Genomic DNA, 5,440 nt, shown 5'->3' with positions numbered 1-5,440 from the left:
GCAGAAGGCGACACTTCGGATGTACGGGCTGGTAATTTCTCCAGGATGAACAAAGGGTATCGACTGCTGCGTCGGTTATCGGCTTGAGTGTTTCCCGGCCGTTGTCAAACTTTGAAGGGCAGTGTTTCGTCGCTTCTTCGAGGCAGACTCTGTAGTTGCGGGCCATCCTCTAAATAAAGTGCCCATCACATTGCATGTAAGTACACATAGCTTGGTCGCAAGTAGTCACATATCTGTGTTAACGCTGCTGCCATTAACGCATAAGTCTCCCATTGACTCCTTTTGTGCGACATCACTTTGCCAACACATGTATCTTGTACTCCTGAAACTAACGTGAACTAAGTTGAATATGCACGCGCGGTTGAATTGTAGAAATTCGGGAAGCCACTGCCTGTTAAGTTTCAGATAATTTCACCAATGTTTCGTGTATTCAGTAGAAGTGTTCAGTAGTATGCGTATATATTTTAGGGCAAAGAAATTCTAACAAGCACTTCATATAAAAACAAAGAAGGAGGTGTTTCATTTCCATTCACGCGTGCATGTTACAGAGTTCTGAAATTATACGGAACTGCAGAAATAGGAAATCACTTGTAGGAAAACAGAAAAAAAAATTGGCCGCGTATCTGCGTGCTTCGCTGCAAATGTCGTGTAAAGACGATAGAAGAGGCGCTGTGTGAGATATGGACGCCATCTGGCAATACGTCGGGAAACATGAGTGCTGTGTTGCGTGCTGGTAGTCCCGGCGCAGCAGCAGGCGAAGACCGGCGGTGACCAACGCGACCGGCGGGGACGCCAGCCAGCCCGAAAACGCGGTTTGGCGCGAAGCGCTGAAGCAGAGAAACGTCCGCACTCAACGAGTACTTTCCACACACTCTTTTATTTACACGTCGCCTGGGTAAAACAGGAACGCCAGAGCGGCGCCCACAACCGGCAGCCTGAAGGCCGCCCACAACGCTGCTTTTTCATTTTTAAATATTTTTTTTCACCTTCTTGGCCTTCTCAAAACTAAAGTTTTTCAACACCAACCCATGGCATTCGTACAGTGCAACAGAACCGAAACCGAAACACAACAATGAGCTCGTGCGAAGGGCACGGAGGAAGGCAAATTTCAGCGCAGTCGCATTTTCAGCTTTGTTGAAACAGCGCTCACTAGACGACGACGAAGTAAAAGAAGGCACAGGACAGGCGCTGCCTGTCCTTTGCCTTCTTTTACTTCGTCGTCGTCTAGTGAGCGCTGTTTCAACAAAGATGAACGCATACCAACTCGCTCAAGCTTCCATTCTTATGCATTTTCAGCGCAGCTTAAGAAACTAGGGTCCTTAAAATTACGTATGTATGCATTTTCTATTAAAGGAACACGCCACCTAATACTTACCTAGTGATGTTGCACCTCAGATATGCATGATAGTTACTTTTTGATCGACAACGTTCACAAGTATGAACAGCCGTACCAGTTCAAGACGGCTGGCTCTTGGGCAAGTGGTTCAACTTTGGCCGAGTGGCTGAATCGAGGGACGTGCCGACAAACAGAAAGACAGACAGACCAAAATTTCTGCGTTTAAGTTCCCCAAGAAACACTATCGTCTTTAACATCCGTTGTCTTTCGCTTTAGGAGCTGGCTCGCCAGGTTCTTAAGCTGGGGCAAAGTCCCGCGCCGTAAGAGTAACCTTAGTTACAGCGGCGACCGCTACAGGCGCAGCTCGCGCGAAAGAGAAGTCTTCTTCCTCTTGTTCTTCGAGATCCTTGATGATGATAATAACGCAGGCAAAACCACATATTGGCCGCGAGATCGAGCACAGTCGCCACCTGGCGGCTACCGGCTGAAGCGCGCCTGGTGTGGATTGCTCCCTGCGTCGTCTGCTAGCCACGTCGTGTTTGCATGTGCGCGTACGTCCTGCACGTTCTCAAAGGGCGGTTTGTTCTGTTATGTTAGCACGAGCTTAACTGCTCGTACGTATACCTAACATGGTGTACAGAAGCAAATAGGCTTGCTCGGCTGCATGCGCATTGTAATAAGATCAGGGAGTGCGACCTTCGAGGGGGCTGTGTATTGGTGTCGTACCCTTCGTTCGCCAGAATCATTTCAGTGTTGGTGCCGCTTTCTGGTTCAAGCACGTCGTAAAGTGCGCTTGGCATAGTCCCAAACATAGGGAACATTAAATAGTGTTTGAATGCCGCGTTTTAGCGACTCGGTGGTAAACGAAAGCGAAGCTCATGCACTTTCGCGTTGTTGTTAGGTGTATAACTGCGGCTCAGTTCATGATGAGTTGTAGTTGTGCTTAAGATGTCCTTTTATTGTACGGTCGTGGTCCCATCTACAGCGAAATATTTCTGTCAAGTGAAGTCTTGCACTTCGGTACTCAAACTGCCCCCTAAAATAAAGACAATGGAATGACACGGCAGTGATAAAACGGAGTTTCCGCGCGCAATTTTAACTTTGGGCGAAATTTATGCAGAAACACCCGTGTGCTTAGATTTAGGTACGCTTTGAAGAACCCAGATGTTTAAAATTAATCCCGACGGCCTGTGTAAGTCTGTTGTCCTTAGGAATTTGAGCAATGCCTTGGTTGCGGCTGTAGAGTTTTTAATGATGCCGCATACCGCACAAGACTGCCGCTCTGCGCTGTGACGTTATGTGTGTGCGTGTGTGTTCCCCTCTCTTTCTCTCTTTCTTTACTCTTCTTTCAATCTCCCCCATCCCTTCCCCCTGTACAGGGTAGAATACCGGTTATGCCAAACTGGTTAACATCCCTGTCTTTCTTCTCTCCCGTTTTCCTTCCTTCCTTCCGACGGCGTGCTTTACATTTTTGTCGTATAATGTCACGCAAAACCTCATCCTTTTTTTTACATTATCTTGAGCGTTTGTGTGGAGTTGTTATAAATTGATGGAAGGCAGCGGACATGATTATTTCGAGAAAAAAAAAGCCTTATTCCATAAAATAACCGGACCTTTGTTGCATCACTGTCGTGCACGTAATCAATCCATGAAACTCTGTGCTAAACACTCTTACATGCGTATGCGTATTCGCGCGAACAGCGCTATTGAACTCATTGCACAGGAATATGGGCTGGTATACAAATGAAGAAGTAAGCACTTAAGTAGTTCAGGCGTGCTACAGCAGTGCGTAGTACACAGAACACAAGGTAAACACGTACAGAGAAAACAACAAAAAACGTCGTACAGTGCGTAAGCGCAGACTGTCATCCAGGGCGAGCATCCCTTTCATCGGCAGATTGCGCTTCTCTCACTAGTAATAGTAACGTTGGATGATCTTCGTGCATCGATTCAACAATGAAGAACGTATATATTACCAGTAAGCTGCAGTCAACGCATTTTATTCGCCGACAATCGGCTCAAACAGCTCACAACGAAACGCCGCTGTGTGGATTTGTATAGGCGCCGCCGACCACCTCTCCACACTAACGCGGCGACGGTGCTGCCTCCTATAGGTCGGTCTCGCGGCGAATAGCATAGGCAACTGTAGCATGCGGCGCTCGCTTTACTCCGGCAGTGCGCTTCGATACTGAGGACATGAAAGAAGAAGACAAGGCGGCGGAGCTGAGGGCTCGCAAGGCAGCAGTAGCGCGGGCTCGCCGCCAAGACCCTGCAGTGAGAGCTCGCGAGGCCGCAGAGAGACGTCAGCGTCGTGCGGACCCCGAGATACAAGCCGGCGAAACCGAAGCGGCGCGGAAGCTGCGGCAGGAGAACCTAGAAGATGTACGGGCGCGGGATGCAGTGGCCAAACGCCGAAAGCGGTCCCTACCTGAAGTTGGTGGCGCCGACGCGCGCTTCAAGCGCGATTTCCCCGACCACATGTTCGGCCACAGCTGCAAGGTCTGCGACCGCTTGTGGTTCGACAGCAACCTGACCACAATCGCTACTATAACAACGTGTGACGTCTTTATATGACAGTAGAGCAATTGTACGGAGCATTCACGGTTTACCCGATTATCACCGAGCCAGCTCCTCAATCATCATTCACTTCGTGGATAAGGCGTGATTTTTTTACTATGTAAACCATTTTATGTCTGGCACAAACGCGCGTTTAAATATCGCTTCTTGATTAAAGTTCATACTGAATGCCAAAGGACTCTTCCTTGATGCATTTTTACTCCCTGCAATGATGAGAATAGGTTTCTACAAGACAATAATTTCAGATCATTGGACGTTTTTCTCCCACAAACGACCAACCGTCACTATAAAAGAAGTTTCCGGAGAAACCTGAAGCGGTATCAATGCGGTCTTCCGTGCGTGTTATGGAGAGTGCAAAAAACATAGTAGCAGCTTCAGCGAGAGAGAGGTCGCGAATAGGGGGTAGCGACTTATTAATACATCACATACTTCGCACACTTGAAAAAAGGCCTCGCACAGACAACGAAGAATATCAGTAGCCCGCCCGCGATGCGAAGAGATCGCCTTTCACACACACACTGCACGACATCTAACGGCGCATGTTTTGTGCAACCTAGAATAACACGCAACCTAATAAGATGATAATAAGCCCGGGTCATACAGGAACCTTTGCGTAATTTGTCTCATTTTTTTTTGTAGGAAACATCGTTTTCAAATCTGACTATGGCCGTGTGGGATGGGATATGTATGGGGCTGCAGACGAATGAGAGGCGACGGCATATTCGGATTAAGTGCTAACACAGTAAGCGATATATGCCAGATGTTTAGAAAATAAATACAGGACACGTAATCCGACAAAGACTACGCAACTGCGCTAAGCTACAGAACAAAACACCACCTGGTTAAACCGACTGACAATGAATAAGAGGAACGCATAGGGAATATTATTCGCAGGTTCTAGGTAAAAGCTGCCAGTAATGTTCCCTATGCCCCCATTGGCTTCACTGCGTGCTGATTTCACTAGATCGTGTCTAAAAAAGGAACCAGCCTTTAACTCCTTCCCTTTAGAACAAAACGTCGTGTGATTCCTAATGCGACCACTCATGTGGGGCATGATGGAACGTTTTATTTGCGAAATATACATACCCGAATGCACCCTGGTGCTCCTGCAAAGTGAAAAAAAGATGTCTGACATTCAATGTCTGCGAGCGATTGCTACGAAAAGGTTACGAAAAGCAAACCCACTGATAATGTAATCTCGGGGATCTTTCACTGGCACCGAGTAACTCGTCCACATCCTCGTCGCATTTTTTCCTTTTCTGCCTGTCAAGACAGTCCCAGAGATCAGGGAGACCGGCACATAGGTAAGTGATCACCTCCTTACTCAATAGTAATCACACACACGTTGGTTAATGTGATTAACACATTTCATCGTGGCCTCCTCTCCCAGCTCCGCTTATTTCATATCGCATTCACAAAACACAAGCGCCGCTTATGTTCTGTAGGTGTAAAATTGAGTGTTAAACAAAATTCAAAACAAGGCAAATACACAATTGAAAGAGAAGATCAAGTGCACGTTGTTGGCTG

Source organism: Rhipicephalus sanguineus, chromosome 10 (assembly GCF_013339695.2).
Source record: "Rhipicephalus sanguineus isolate Rsan-2018 chromosome 10, BIME_Rsan_1.4, whole genome shotgun sequence".
Lineage (NCBI taxonomy): Eukaryota > Metazoa > Arthropoda > Arachnida > Ixodida > Ixodidae > Rhipicephalus > Rhipicephalus sanguineus.
The sequence above is the reverse complement of the archived record's forward strand: the minus strand, read 5'-3'. Positions refer to the sequence as shown.